A 16,815-nucleotide genomic window follows, 5' to 3' on the forward strand; every position below is an offset into this window, starting at 1 on the left:
TAGTGCACTAGTTTTGATCAGAGCCCTTGGTCAAAAGTAGTGCACTAAAAGCAGTCCACTAAAAGTAGTGCACTAGTTTTGATCAGAGCCCTTGGTCAAAAGTAGTGCATTAAAAAGTAGTGCATGCTTTTGTTCCAACCCAGCACTAAACATTTGGTTTAAATCATGGCCCTCAGTCTACGTAGGTGTCAGCCAAAAGGCCGACAGGCTTCTCAGGGTTCACTGTCAGTTTCCACAGCCTCCTGTGTGTCAGGTATAGCCAATAGGATGGTCAGTCTGTGCGATGCTCTGCTCTCATAGGTCCACTTCCCTGTCTGTCTCTGGTCTGGGTGGGCATTTTGATCCCATGGCAACAGCACTTTGCCACGATCATATGACTTTACAGAGAGACTAGCAGTTACTGTACACACTTATTTAATATCCACATCAACAACATACACTTTATGATCATGGATCTCAAATTATCTAAAATCACCCTCTCTCTCTCTCCCACTCTTACCTTTTCACCATCTCTCTCTCTCTCTCTCTCCCACTCTTACCTTTTCACCATCTCTCTCTCTCTCTCTCTCTCCCCCACTCTTACCTTTTCACCATCTCTCTCTCCCTCTCTCTCTCTCCCCCACTCTTACATTTTCACCCCTCTCTCTCTCTCTCTCTCTCTCTCTCCCCCACTCTTACCTTTTCACCATCTCTCTCTCTCTCCCACTCTTACCTTTTCACCATCTCTCTCTCTCCCCACTCTTACATTTTCACCCTCTCTCTCTCTCTCTCTCTCTCTCCTACTCTTAACTTTTCACCATCTCTCTCTCTCTTACCTTTTCTCTCTACTCTTAACTTTTCACCATCTCTCTCTCTCTCTCTCTCTCCTACTCTTAACTTTTCACCATCTCTCTCTCTCTTTCTGTCTCTCACCCACTTACCTTTCCTCGCTCTCCTTTTCCTTTCATCTCCACCCCCTCAACATGCCCCCCCCCCACCCCACCCCACCACCACCTATGGGTCTGCTGGTGCTGATGAATAGAGTGAAACGAGAAGGTCGGTGTATTAAAACTGGTAAAGGAGGATCAGGCCAAGTTAAAGGGTGATTTAAGGAAGCTGGGGTGTAGAAGTGATGATATTCTGGTTCCGGGAACAGGAAGAGAATCCTCAGGTTTACAGAGTGTTGAAAAAGAGAGAGAGGTATAGAACGGTGTAAATATAATGTGGTATGGTTACATTACCGTGTAGGTATTGGTTTATGACTGCTGAATGTCCCTTTTTTTGGGGGGGTGTGGTTGGCGAAGCTGCTGTCGCTCCTGCAATGCTCCTGTACCCCCCCCAGCTCAAGCTCACCCCCGTCGTTACCGCCCCCCTACCACTTCCTCCCCACCGGACCACCCTCCGATTCCCTTCTCAGACAGACCCATCTACCCCCCGTGAAGGAGCGTATTGGAGAATATTGATGTCTAAAATAAAGTGTGTATATATATATATATATATATATAAGGTGGATATGTGAAGTGAAGAGCGTATAGATATATATATATAAGGTGGGGAGGTGTGGCAAATAATGATATATAAAATATATATATATGTATAGTTGATTTAACGTCAATTTCATCTGGGATGTATTGGATAAAATGTGTTAATATTGTACATTTAGAATAAAAAATATTATTTAAAACAAAGAAAAGCAATTCAAAGTCTAGACAGATGAACTGCTTGTATTGTGAAGTGACAAACCACTGACACGGTCTCTGACGATGACAAGACAATGAATACGAAAACATCAACCACATACCTTGTACACGCACAAAAGGTGTGGTTCTGGAGCAGTTCTATTGAGTTCCGTCGGAGCCCGTTGAGTTCCGTCGGAGCCCGTTGAGTTCCTCGGAGCCCGTTGAGTTCCCTCGGAGCCCGTTGAGTTCCTCGGAGCCCGTTGAGTTCCGTCGGAGCCCGTTGAGTTCCGTCGGAGCCCGTTGAGTTCCTCGGAGCCCGTTGAGTTCCTCGGAGCCCGTTGAGTTCTTTTGGAGCCCGTTGAGTTCCCTCGGAGCCCGTTGAGTTCCCTCGGAGCCCGTTGAGTTCCGTCGGAGCCCGTTGAGTTCCGTCGGGCCCGTTGAGTTCCGTCGGGCCCGTTGAGTTCCCTCGGAGCCCGTTGAGTTCCTCGGAGCCCGTTGAGTTCCCTCGGCCCGTTGAGTTCCTCTCGAGCCCGTTGAGTTCCTCGAGCCCGTTGAGTTCCCTCGGAGCCCGTTGAGTTCCCTCGGAGCCCGTTGAGTTCCTCGGAGCCCGTTGAGTTCCCTCGGAGCCCGTTGAGTTCCGTCGGAGCCCGTTGAGTTCCGTCGGAGCCCGTTGAGTTCCGTCGGAGCCCGTTGAGTTCCGTCGGAGCCCGTTGAGTTCCTCGGAGCCCGTTGAGTTCCGTCGGAGCCCGTTGAGTTCTTTGGAGCCCGTTGAGTTCGGAGCCCGTTCCGGAGCCCGTTGAGTTCCGTCGAACCCGTTGAGTTCCGTCGGAGCCCGTTGAGTTCCGTCGGAGCCCGTTGAGTTCCGTCGGAGCCCGTTGAGTTCCGTCGGAGCCCGTTGAGTTCCGTCGGAGCCCGTTGAGTTCTTTTGGAGCCCGTTGAGTTCCCTCTGAGCCCGTTGAGTTCCGTCGGAGCCCGTTGAGTTCCGTCGGAGCCCGTTGAGTTCCGTTGTCTCCACCAGTTCAGATTCTCCACTGACCTGTGAACTAAACTCAATCTTCTCTCTTTCACACTCATCCTTTCTGAAAATAACCTTCAGGTCTCTCCCCAAACTGAGGAAGATGTGCTGTACTCCTCTTCCATCTTCACCTTCTCCCTTTTAATGGTTTTTATTCTCTGTTGTTTTTTTTTTTAATTTATCTTATTGAGAGAAATGGTTGGTTTTATCTACATTGATTGATCTCTTTTCGATTGGCCATATTATGATGAGATCGACTTTGAATGGTCAGATTTAAATTAGAGATTCACTCTGATTTGGTTCATCCTTGGGGTGGCAGGATGACATCTCTACAGTCTGTTTGATCAGTATTCCTCCTCATTTGTTCTAATTTCCCAGGTTGAGTTACAGTACCCATTCCCATGTAACCTGTGTTAAACTGTATAGATTGTGCAAAAAAAAAAAGATGCCTGCAAGATAACATGAAAGAAAAACCCTATCAATTACAGAAAAATAAAGTGATGTAAAATGTATAAAAGAAGTTGAGAAACAAAGTGTTAAGGGACAAATGTAATGTATTGTCATTAATGTTTTTGTTGGAAGAGGGCTACTGGACAAAGAATTGACTGTAATAAAGTCATTTTGGTACTTCTGAGTCCTGTCAGTGTTGTGTGGGTTGAGCGTGAATACGTGTGTGTGTGTGTGTGTGTGTGTGTGTGTGTGTTCAGCGTGAATACGTGTGTGTGTGTGTGTGTGTGTGCGTGCGTGCGTACATACTGCTTATTCAACGACTCTGCAAGACAATGACAGTAGATGATTGTGGAAAGAATACAAATCCTTCTAGCTTTACTCAAAGAAGATATATAAACCGAACAAATGACCAGGGATTTTTGACATCAGGTCACATGGTGGGTCCGGTATGGCACCTTGCACTGTTGAATGTCAATGTGGCATTTCATTCACTATACGCCCGTTTCTGTGGTTGCAAGCTACTGTGGCATGAGAGCGTCTGCGCATACCCCTCCCTGCTAATACGGGAAACCGCTAGTTACGGATGTTGTAAGTCTGGAACCTCTCGTTACGGATGTTGTAAGTCTGGAACCTCTAGTTACGGATGTTGTAAATCTGGAACCACTAGTTACGGATGTTGTAAGTCTGGAACCTCTAGTTACGGATGTTGTAAGTCTGGAACCTCTAGTTACGGATGTTGTAAATCTGGAACCACTAGTTACGGATGTTGTAAATCTGGAACCACTAGTTACGGATGTTGTAAATCTGGAACCACTAGTTACGGATGTTGTAAGTCTGGAACCTCTAGTTACGGATGTTGTAAATTTGGAACTGATAGTTACGGATGTTGTAAATCTGGAACCTCTAGTTACGGATGTTGTAAATCTGGAACCACTAGTTACGGATGTTGTAAATCTGGAACCACTAGTTACGGATGTTGTAAATCTGGAACCTCTAGTTACGGATGTTGTAAATCTGGAACCTCTAGTTACGGATGTTGTAAATCTGGAACCTCTAGTTACGGATGTTGTAAATCTGGAACCTCTAGTTACGGATGTTGTAAATCTGGAACCTCTAGTTACGGATGTTGTAAATCTGGAACCTCTAGTTACGGATGTTGTAAGTCTGGAACCTCTAGTTACGGATGACGGATGTTGTAAATCTGGAACCTCTAGTTACGGATGTTGTAAATCTGGAACCTCTAGTTACAGATGTTGTAAGTCTGGAACCGCTAGTTACGGATGTTGTAAATCTGGAACTGATAGTTACGGATGTTGTAAATCTGGAACCTCTAGTTACGGATGTTGTAAATCTGGAACCTCTAGTTACGGATGTTGTAAATCTGGAACCTCTAGTTACGGATGTTGTAAATCTGGAACCTCTAGTTACGGATGTTGTAAATCTGGAACCTCTAGTTACGGATGTTGTAAATCTGGAACCTCTAGTTACGGATGTTGTAAATCTGGAACCTCTAGTTACGGATGTTGTAAGTCTGGAACCTCTAGTTACGGATGTTGTAAATCTGGAACCTCTAGTTACGGATGTTGTAAGTCTGGAACCTCTAGTTACGGATGACGGATGTTGTAAATCTGGAACCGCTAGTTACGGATGTTGTAAATCTGGAACCTCTAGTTACGGATGTTGTAAATCTGGAACTGATAGTTACGGATGTTGTAAATCTGGAACCTCTAGTTACGGATGTTGTAAGTCTGGAACCTCTAGTTACGGATGTTGTAAATCTGGAACCTCTAGTTACGGATGTTGTAAGTCTGGAACCTCTAGTTACGGATGTTGTAAGTCTGGAACCTCTAGTTACGGATGTTGTAAGTCTGGAACTAGTTACGGATGTTGTAAGTCTGGAACCACTAGTTACGGATGTTGTAAATCTGGAACCGGATGTTGTAAATCTAGTTACGGATGTTGTACATCTGGAACCTCTAGTTACGGATGTTGTAAATCTGGAACCGCTAGTTACATCGGATGTTGTAAATCTGGAACCGCTAGTTACGGATGTTGTAAATCTGGAACTCTAGTTACGGATGTTGTAAATCTGGAACCTCTAGTTAAAAAAAGGCAGGTTATGAGCTACGCAAATCCATAAAAAAAAACTATACAAACTCAAACTTGAATAGATATTTGACAACTCAAGACCTGTCCTACGCAAGGACTACAGCCAACAAATCCAGCCGCGTGTTGCCTTCCTCACAGATGAGCTTAACACATACTATGCTCGCTTCGAGGCAGACGATACCGAGCCATCCAGAAAGGCGGTCACCACTCCGGACGTCTAGGTGCTGTCGCTCTCCGAGACGAACTGGAGGAAAACTCTCAGAAGAGTGATTACTCAACAAACAGACAAGGGGTGTGTCCTCACCCCTCTGCTGTACTCCCTTAGGGGCCCCCAGGGGTGTGTCCTCACCCCTCTGCTGTACTCCCTAGGGGCCCCCAGGTGTGTCCTCAGCCCTCTGCTGGCCCCCAGGGGTGTGTCCTCAGCCCTCTGCTGTACTCCCTGTTCACCCACGACTGTATAGCATTGCACGACACCAACTCTATCATCAAATTAGCTAAAGACACCAGTCAGTTGTAGGCCTGATAACCAATAACGATGAGTCAACCTATAGGGAGGAGGTCCCCACTTGTCCAAACGTTCTTTGTTTTACCGTCCTTGTGAGGACTTCTGGTCCCCACAAGGATAGTAAAACCAAACACACACACACGGAGAGTAAACACACAGGCTACACAATTGCTGTTATTAGACTCTTAGTTACTATTGCTAATACTGCACAATTTAAACACTTGACCCCCCCCCAAACCACTTTTCACTGATACATGTGTAAATATTGTTCTTGCTGTATTTTATACTTATGCTAAAATGTTTATTTATTTATTTACTCGACTGGGAAATGTACATTATTATGTTTGTATTCTTGTGTATTATTGTTGTTGCATTGTAGTGAAGGAACCAGCAAGTAACATTTGGTTGGACGGTGTTTACCAGGATTATCCTTGAAAACACTTGTAATGGCTGATGTATTTGGTGCTGTTCTTCTTCTCTAGTAAACATGTCAGCCAGACAGCAGGACTCTGATCCTGTTTACGCTGATTAGTTTGTTTAGCAGTAATACCCGTATATAGACATACCCAATGCCTCCACCCATAGCCTCCACTCTGTACCTGTATATAGCCTCCAATATACCCTGTATATAGCCTCCACATTCACTCTCCGTAATACCCTGTATATAGCCTCCACATTCACTCTGTACCGTAATACCCTGTATAACACATTGACTCTGTGTATATAGCCTCCACATTCACTCTGTAATACCGTATATAGTCTCCACATTGACTCTGTATATAGCCTCCACATTGATTCACTCTGCCTCCACATTGACCGTGCCGGAACCCCTGTATATATATAAAGTCTAATAACATTCTACCTGACTTAGTTTAGTCACCTGTGATTCACTTTATACCCCATCTGTGAATAATATCGCCTCCACATTCACTCTGTACCGTAATACCCTGTATTATATAGCCTCCACATTGACTCTGTGTGCACCGGTACCCCCTGTATATAGTCTCCACATTGACTCTGTACCTGTATATAGCCTCCACATTGAACCACCCTGTATATAGACTCTCCACATTGACTCTGTACCCCCGTAACACCTCTGTATATAACCTCCACATTGACTCTGTACCATAATACCCTGTATATAGCCTCCACATTGACTCTGTACCGTAACACCCTGTATATAGCCTCCACATTGACTCTGTACCTCTGCCTCCACATTGACTCCGTAATACCCTGTATATAGCCTCCACATTGACTCGTACCGTAACACCCTGTATATAGTACCCCCTGTATATAGCCTCCACATTGACTCAGTTATATAGCCTCCACATTGACTTCTCATTGTGTTACTTTTTATGTTAGTCTACTTGGTGCATATTTTCTTCTTCTTGAACTGCACAGTTGGTTAAGGGCTTGTCATTAAAGCATTTCATGGTCAAGTCTACACTTGTATTCGCCGCATGTGACAAATAAAGTTTGATTTGATGCAATATAGCATAAAACACAAATAACGAGCAATCATGGCTCAAGTAATACTACTGTACTGTCGCTTTAATACATTTACAGAAATACAAAACCATAGAACTGAAATACCCATTTAAAGACGAAAGTGCTGTGTCTGTTCTAGATTTAAGAGCAAGATAAGTTCTACCGCCCATTCTACGTCTATATCTATGCTAGAATCACTCCCAGTCCCCATCTGTTTCCTTATGAAAGCTAAGCTCACAGCGTGCCTGTTAGAATCACAGATAGATCAATGCATTAATTGTTTTTTTGGTCGGCTGGGTCCTGAAAGTGACATGTACCCCCACCTCCCTCTGTGAAGATCACATCTGCATCCCAAATGGCACCATGATCTCTATAAAGGAATATAGTCACCTTGGTCCAAAGTAGTGCACTATATAGGGAATAGAGTGCCAATGGGGATGCATCCCACATCTCCTGTTCTGAGTAACACCGATTCATGAGGAGACCACTCAATAACCCATTCAATAAACAGGACTGTTCTCCAAGTAGCTGGACAACACAGCCACACACACGCAAGACTTGGTTCTGGGTTTCCAGATTAAATGGGACATTCAGATTCACTGTGCTCTTTCAACTTCGGTTGACCAATCGAATTTGCCCATTGTAGAAGAGCACGTGTCCAAACCAAGGGAGGCTGCTGAGGGAGGACGGGCTCATAATAACGCCGGAACGGAGCGAATGGAATGGCATCAAACACCTAGAAACCATGGAAACCGTGGAAACCGTGGAAACCGCAGGTTTGAGGTATTTCATACCATTTCCCGCTCCAGCCATTACCACGAGCCCGTCCTCCCCAATTAAGGTGCCACCAGCCCCTGTGGTCCAAACCTCAGCCATATCTAAGGAGGGCGAGAGGGTTGAATTTGATCGCGCTTTTGTCAGCTATGCAAATTTTAAAAGGCAACTTTCCGCCTTCGCGGAGACCCAATTCACGGTAAACACTGCATACGTCAGCTCAATCGGAAATGACCTTTAAATGTCAAGCTTGCTATAACACGGATCTACCTCTGATCGGATTGAATCCAGTCTTAAAATTATTATCGTTCTTTCACTGTACTTCCCTCATCTTCCTCCTTTTCTCCCTTTCATCAGTGCTCCCTGGGGTGTCTCCTATTTCACTCTTCCTCTTCTCTCCATCCTCTCCTCCTTTCTCAACGTGTGTAGGACCTCTGCCAGGTAAACTGTCCCTCCTCCCCTCCTCTTCCTCCTCCATCATTGAGGTGTTCCTGTGTGTGTGACTGTGTGCTCGATCTCTCTCTCTTCATCATGGACTCCCTCCTCTTCCTCCGGGGGGGGTGGGATGGTACTGCCCCTCTGCCCCCCCCTGCCCATGCCCGTACTCCCCCCCACCTCATCCCCTTCCTCTCCTCCCCCTTCAGAAATTCAGCCACCACCCTGAAGTACTCCAACACAGACACGCTACTCCAGTTACCTCCCACCTCTCCCTCCCCCTGTCCTCCCTCCTCCAGTCCAAACCCACAGTGTCCGCCCGTCTCCGTCAGCGCCAGCAAGAAATAAGGGTTGTTTTGGAAAAGGGCGAGTGGCAGGGTGGAGGGCGGCAGGAGGGGTCGTCGCGCTACACAGAGGCAGAGCACGGGAACCGCCACCTCGTCTCGTCCCTCAGAGGTTCGTTCCTCTCCCAGTAACTCTCCCAGTCCCTGGCAGGACGACCCCGCTCCCCCAGCACCCAGGATGCCACCCCACCTACCCTGATTCCCCTGCTACCCCAGCTCCCTTAAGGGAGGGTGGGGGAGCAGTGGCCCCTCTGGCACCTGATCTGGCTCCAGAGGTGGAAGCTGGGGCCCCAGGGAGGAGGGGTCCTGTTGAGTGGTGTGGGGTGTGTTGGTGGGTGCTGTGTCCCCTGCTCTGGTGGTTGGAACCCTGGGAGTGGAGGCAAGGGTGGGGGAGACAGTTTTGGCACCGGGCATGGCCTCCAGGTTGGTGTTGTGGGGTCCCGTCAGATAGGGGGTGTTCAGGGGGGGTACAGTAGCCCCTGGTTTGGTGGTTGGTGTCCCGCTGGCGGTTCTGGCCCCTGGGGTCGGTGTGTGACTGGTTGGGTGTTGGGGGATATTGGGTCGCAGTGCAGAGCAGAACAGGGTCTCTTCAAAGTCTCTGAGGGAGGAACAGTGGAGAGCCCTGTCTACATCTAACACCCCACTAAGGGCACTGGCATACCTGGGGAGGACGAAGAAGTCAGAACATCATCTCTGATGCTTTAGCTCAGTTTACCAACCCCATTATCACCATGGCCGGGATTCAATGCCAGGCATGTTAAAGTGGCACACTACTTTAATGGACTTTTCCATGTAATTTACCGTCAACGTTTATCCTGAAGGTGATAATGTAGGAGGAAATTACATCAAAAAGGTACACTGTGTAATACTGCTTTGTGGGTTAACACACCCGGTCTAAAAGTTGCAATTGGAGAGGCAGATTATTGTTCTATAAACTAAACATCATAACGATAATCATCATCATCTCTCTCCTACCTGCTGAGCTGCAGTTTGCGTTGGATCAGCACTGCCCAGCGGTAGAGTGGCGGCAGGGGCGTGTCAAACCACAGTTGGCCCTGCAGGACAGGTGAGATGCAGGCTGCAGCCGTCAGGTAAGAGGAGGAGCCACACTCTCCCAAGTAGGACAGCAGCAGGCCCGAACCAGAACCCTCGCTCACCGCTACCAGCACAGAGGACGGGTGCCGGCTACGCACATATGCTACTGTCTGAAGGACACAAGGTTAAAGGTTGTTTAATATTGTTATAAAACCAGCTAGCTAGTCTACTGATATTGTTCTGAAACCAGCTAGCTAGCCTACTGATATTGTTATAAAACCAGCTGGCTAGCCTACTGATATTGTTCTGAAACCAGCTAGCTAGCCTACTGATATTGTTCTGAAACCAGCTAGCTAGCTTACTGATATTGTTCTGAAACCAGCTAGCTAGCTAGCCTACTGATAATTGTTATGAAACCAGCTAGCTAGCCTACTGATATTGTTATAAAAACAGATAGCTAGTTAGCTTACTGATATTGTTCTGAAACCAGCTAGCTAGCTAGCCTACTGATATTGTTATGAAACCAGCTAGCTAGCCTACTGATAATTGTTATAAAACCAGCTAGCTAACTTACTGATATTGCAACACCAGCTAGGAGGGGTCTCACTAGGTGGGTTCTAGGAAACTAGCTCAATGGTCTCACTAGGAGGGTTCTAGGACTAGCTCAATGGTCTCACTAGGAGGGTTCTAGGACTAGCTCAATGGTCTCACTAGGAGGGTTCTAGGACTAGCTCAATGTTCTCACTAGGATGGGACCTAGGTGTGCATTTACAGTTTAAGTTGGAAGTTTACATACCCTTAGGTTGGAGGTCATTAAAACTCGCTTTTCAACCATTCCACAAATTTCTTGTTAACAAACTATAGTTGTGGCAAGTCAGTTAGGACATCTACTTTGTGCATGACACAAGTCATTTTTCTAACAATTGTTTACGGACAGATTATTTCACTGTATCACAATTCCAGTGGATCAGAAGTTTACATACACCAAGTTGACTGTACCTTTAAACAGCTTGGAAAATTCCAGAAAATGATGTCATGGCTTTAGAAGCTTCTGATAGGATGATTGACATAATTTGAGTCAATTGGAGGTGTACCTGTTGATGTATTTCAAGGCCTACCTTCAAACTCAGTGCCTCTTTGCTTGATATCATGGGAAAAATACATTTAAAAAATCAACCAAGACCTCAGAAAAAAAAGTTGTAGACCTCCGTAAATCTGGTTCATCCTTGGGAGAAATTTCCAAACGCCTGAAGGTACCACGTTCATCTGTACAAACAATAGTATGCAAGTATAAACACCATGGGACCACGCAGCCGTCATACCGCTCAGGAAGGAGACACATTCTGTCTCCTAGAGATGAACGTACTTTGGTGCGAAAAGTGCAATTCAATCCCAAAACAACAGCAAAGGACCTTGTGAAGATGCTGGAGGAAACAGGTACAAAAGTATCTATATCCACAGTAAAACAAGTCCTATATCGACATAACCTGAAAGGCCTCTCAGCAAGGAAGAAGCTACTGCTCCAAAACCGCCATAAAAAAGCCAGACTACAGTTTGGAGCTGCACATGGGGACAAAGATTCTACTTTTGGAGAAATGTCCTCTGGTCTGATGAAACAAAAATATAACTGTTTGGCCATAATGACCATCATTATGTTTGGAGAAAAAAGGGGATGCTTGCAAGCCGAAGAACACCATCCCAACCGTGAAGCAAGGGGTGGGAGCATCATGTTGTGGGTGTGCTTTGCTGCAGGTGGGACTGGTGCACTTCACAAATAGATGGCATCATGAGGTAGGAAAATGATGTGGATATATAGAAGCAACATCTCAAGACATCATTCAGGAAGTTGATACTTGGTTGCAAATGGATCTTCCAAATGGACAATGACCCCAAGCATTCTTCCAAAGTTGTGTCAAAATGACTTAAGGACAACAAAGTCAAGGTATTGGAGTGGCCATCACAAAGCCCTGTTCTCAATCCCATATATTTTTTTGGGGCAGAACTGAAAAAGCATGTGCGAGCAAGAAGGCCTACAAACCTGACTCAGTTACACCAGCTCTGCCAGGAGAAATGGGCTGAAATTCACCCAACTTATTGTGGGAAGCTTGAGGAAGGCACCCGAAACGCACCCAAGTCAAACAATTTAAAGGCAATGCTACCAAATACCAATTGAGTGTATGTAAACTTCTGTCCCACTGGGAATGTGATGAAAGAAATAAAAGCTGAAATAAATCACTCTACTATAATACTGACATTTAACATTCTTAAAATAAAAGTGGTGATCCTAACTGACCTAAGACATGTTAACTTGGATTAAATGTCAGGAATTGTGAAAAACTGAGTTTAAATGTATTTGGCTAAGGTGTACGTAAACCTTCCGACTTTAACTGTAAAGTCTGAGATGTCAGAGTACCATGTTGTATGCATGTGTCCCATTCAGCATTTGTATGTTCAACATTATACACAATATCATTATTAGGTCAATTATAGACCATACAATTATTATAGTAATATTATTGTGTACCTGCATCAGGTCAACAGAGTCTCCATACTCAGTCAGCCGTGGCGTGGTGAGAGGGCACCCCCGTGCCCCTACGGTGAAACACGAGGGAATAGAATCCCTGACGAAGAGCCATTCTACACAGACCTCTCAGGTGGGGCGTCACTCCTCCCCAGTAGTGAGGGATGAGGAGGAGGATTGGAGGTGTGGAGGTGTGGCAGCCCAATGCCTTCCCCCAGGATGGTGCTCCTTCCCTCTCTCCCGTCCCACCGCCTCTCCCCCACCTACGCCTACAGCCCAGTCCAGAGCCACTACCCCCGTCCTTCAGTAGAAGGTGGTCTCGGGTAAAGTTGACCTCTTGTCCCTGGTCTCCTGCAATCAGGCCCCCCAACAGAAAACTTGAGAGGGTCTGGAGGTGGGGGTCCCCCCTGGGCCATGGGGCCAGTCTGGGTCTGGCCAGGGAACAGCAGTGCTGGAGCAGAAACCGGGCCAGGGCTGTGGGCTTACAGGCTAGAGTGGGTCCTGGGGCTGGGGAGAGGGCTGGATGTGATCCCAAGCCAAGGCCCATTCCACTCTCTCTACCCCAGCTTTTCTCTGGTGACGGTCCTATGGCAAGGCCTGGGGATGATCCATGCTCCTGTACCTGTGTTCCTCCCCTCTCCTCGCCCCAGCCTGGCTCTGTGTGAGGGTGGTGGATGGGGAGCTCCAGGACCCAGCACAGTGCCACCCATAGCCACCAGGCGGCAGCCCTCACCCCCAGCCTCGCCATTCGCTGTACCGGGGGCCAGCGGAGAGCCAGGTAGAGCAGGAACAGCAGCAGGGAGGGCAGGAGGTACAACACCCTGTCACACTCCCACTCACAGGAGGAGACGACATCCTGGTCAGTGGCCATTGTTACCATGTTTGGAACCAGGTCTAGAACTCCACAATGTCCAGGTCTAGAACTCCACAATGTCCAGGTCTAGAACTCCACAATGTCAGGTCTAGAATTCCACAATGTCCAGGTCTAGAACTCCACAATGTCCAGGTCTAGAATTCCAAGGTCTAGAACTCCACAATGTCCAGGTCTAGAACTCCACAATGTCTAGGTCTAGAATTCCACAATGTCCAGGTCTAGAATTCCACAATGTCAGGTCTAGAACTCCACAATGTCCAGGTCTAGAACTCCACAATGTCCAGGTCTAGAACTCCACAATGTCCAGGTCTAGAACTCCACAATGTCCAGGTCTAGAACTCCACAATGTCCAGGTCTAGAATTCCACAATGTCCAGGTCTAGAACTCCACAATGTCCAGGTCTAGAATTCCACAATGTCCAGGTCTAGAACTCCACAATGTCCAGGTCTAGAACAATGTCCACAATGTCCAGGTCTAGAACTCCACAATGTCCAGGTAGAACTACAATGTCCAGGTCTAGAACTCCACAATGTCCATTCCACAATGTCCAGGTCTAGAACTCCACAATGTCCAGGTCTAGAACTCTACAACATTAAGTTTTTCAGGACAGCTAGAACCTCTTCCCATTCACAACATCACAACATTTTCTCTCATTTGGTGGCTACTGAATGTGGCCCTGAGTAACAGATATGGATCGCCCAGAGGGATAAAGTAGAGCCAGGGTTGTATAGCAGGTATTTTACATTGATCTTGTATAGCAGATCTTTGCAGCAGTCCAGTGATCTAGTATACCAGGTCTTTGCAGCAGTCCAGTGATCTAGTATAGCAGGTCTTTGCAGCAGTCCAGTGATCTAGTATAGCAGGTCTTTGCAGCAGTCCAGTGATCTAGTATAGCAGGTCTTTGCAGCAGTCCAGTGATCTAGTATAGCAGGTCTTTACAGCAGTCCAGTGATCTAGTATAGCAGGTCTTACAGCAGTCCAGTGATCTAGTATAGCAGGTCTTTACAGCAGTCCAGTGATCTAGTATAGCAGGTCTTACAGCAGTCCAGTGATCTAGTATAGCAGGTCTTTGCAGCAGTCCAGTGATCTAGTATAGCAGGTCTTTACAGCAGTCCAGTGATCTAGTATAGCAGGTCTTTACAGCAGTCCAGTGATCTAGTATAGCAGGTCTTTACAGCAGTCCAGTGATCTAGTATAGCAGGTCTTTACAGCAGTCCAGTGATCTAGTATAGCAGGTCTTTACAGCAGTCCAGTGATCTAGTATAGCAGGTCTTTACAGCAGTCCAGTGATCTAGTATAGCAGGTCTTTACAGCAGTCCAGTGATCTAGTATAGCAGGTCTTTACAGCAGTCCAGTGATCTAGTATAGCAGGTCTTACAGCAGTCCAGTGATCCAGTGATCTTACAGCAGTCCAGTGATCTAGTATAGCAGGTCTTACAGCAGTCCAGTGATCAGCAGTCCAGTCCAGTGATCTAGTATAGCAGGTCTTTGCAGCAGTCCAGTGATCTAGTATAGCAGGTCTTTACAGCAGTCCAGTGATCTAGTATAGCAGGTCTTTACAGCAGTCCAGTGATCTAGTATAGCAGGTCTTTACAGCAGTCCAGTGATCTAGTATAGCAGGTCTTTACAGCAGTCCAGTGATCTAGTATAGCAGGTCTTTACAGCAGTCCAGTGATCTAGTATAGCAGGTCTTTACAGCAGTCCAGTGATCTAGTATAGCAGGTCTTTACAGCAGTTGATCAGCAGGTCCAGTGATCTAGTATAGCAGGTCTTTACAGCAGTCCAGTGATCTAGTATAGCAGGTCTTTACAGCAGTCCAGTGATCTAGTATAGCAGGTCTTTACAGCAGTCCAGTGATCTAGTATAGCAGGTCTTTGCAGCAGTCCAGTGATCTAGTATAGCAGGTCTTTACAGCAGTCCAGTGATCTAGTATAGCAGGTCTTTACAGCAGTCCAGTGATCTAGTATAGCAGGTCTTTACAGCAGTCCAGTGATCTAGTATAGCAGGTCTTTACAGCAGTCCAGTGATCTAGTATAGCAGGTCTTTACAGCAGTCCAGTGATCTAGTATAGCAGGTCTTTACAGCAGTCCAGTGATCTAGTATAGCAGGTCTTTACAGCAGTCCAGTGATCTAGTATAGCAGGTCTTTACAGCAGTCCAGTGATCTAGTATAGCAGGTCTTTACAGCAGTCCAGTGATCTAGTATAGCAGGTCTTTACAGCAGTATTGGCTCCACTGTTTCTCCCTTTGTCCCCTGCTAATATAGCAGCCAGTTAGTGTTGCTCAACCTCTACGAGTGACTTGAAAGAATAGACTGAGAGAAAAAAGGTGAGGGGGAGAGCACGTCACCTTACTCTCTCTCTTTCTCTCTCTTTTAGATACCAAATATATTTCCCGCTCACCCTCCCTACTCTATCCCTCTTTCCCAACCCCATTAGTCCCTCCCTCCCTCTCTAAATCATTAGCAATCAGTGCTGGGCTTAAACTCACCATAGATATAGAGTGAAAAGAACAGACACAAACAACACTTTTATTCCATGTCTACATAGAGAAGGTAATTTGGCAATTTGGGTAAACAGATAACAGTTACACGTGTTGGACTGAGCAAACCCTGAGCAAACATGAATATCTAAACTCAACCAATCAAAGTGTTCACATCAACAATTGGCTGGTGATAAACTATGGTTTCTATGTTGCTTACACAGACACACCAGGGTTTGGTTAGCGGTAATTACGGCTTTTGGCCTTTTTTTTTTTTTTCGAAAAGCCGATAAATAAAATTGGCACCGGCCAATTGTCCAGAAGAGAGAGAAATAAGGCCAATTGATGGAAATATATTTGACCTGTCATGCTTATCGATCTCTGCGTTAATTTGCATAATTTCGTGGAATTAAATTGGCACGTGTTATGTATCTTATTTATCACACACACGTCATACAGACACTGAGCGGGATTTCAGCCTTCGAGCAGAACATATTTTCGGACAGCGGTCGAATAAGCCCAAATCATTGCGAAACAATTCTAAATGCAAATCACGTGTTTAAAAAAAAATTGGTTTTGGCCATGATCATTTTTTTTTCTTCATATTTGTATTTCACAACCGGTAATTGAAGCGCTTCCCATTCACCATTCAAATACATAGTCAACGGAAGGTAGGCTTCATCAGCACGTCACACACCACTTTTCAGTGAGTTGGAGGCAGTACGCATTTGGAAAACATAAAACATTGAAACCTGAACGTTTTACTACACTTTATGAGGCATGTTTTACCTTGCTTCTGAACATATACCTTTCTACTATGGGGTATAGTAGATTAACATAGGTTCATAGGCTAGGTAAATCTTTCCCTAAGTAAATTTAAATAAATTACCAAAATTACACTACATGACCAAAAGTATGTTCCAACAGTATGTTCCAAACTGGACGCAGCGTGAGCACAATAACTGTTAAATGGAAGCTTAATGAAATGGGTTTCCATGGCCCGAGCAGCTGTATAAGATGTATACTATGATCACCATGAGCAATGCCAAGTGTCGGCTGGAGTGGTGTAAAGCTCGCTGCAATTGGACACTGGAGCAGTGGAAACGTGTTCTCTGGAGTGATGAATC

The 16,815-nt window shown here is 45.9% G+C and overlaps 1 pseudogene; it reads right to left on the reverse strand.

The window, feature by feature from the left end:
* Window positions 1–1,064: 1,064 nt before the first annotated feature.
* On the reverse strand, window positions 1,065–13,205 carry LOC135532296 (uncharacterized; annotated as a pseudogene).
* Between the last annotated feature and the right edge of the window lie 3,610 nt (window positions 13,206–16,815).

The sequence above is a fragment of the Oncorhynchus masou genome, unplaced genomic scaffold (genome assembly GCF_036934945.1).
Source record: "Oncorhynchus masou masou isolate Uvic2021 unplaced genomic scaffold, UVic_Omas_1.1 unplaced_scaffold_1807, whole genome shotgun sequence".
Taxonomy (NCBI): Eukaryota; Metazoa; Chordata; class Actinopteri; order Salmoniformes; family Salmonidae; genus Oncorhynchus; species Oncorhynchus masou.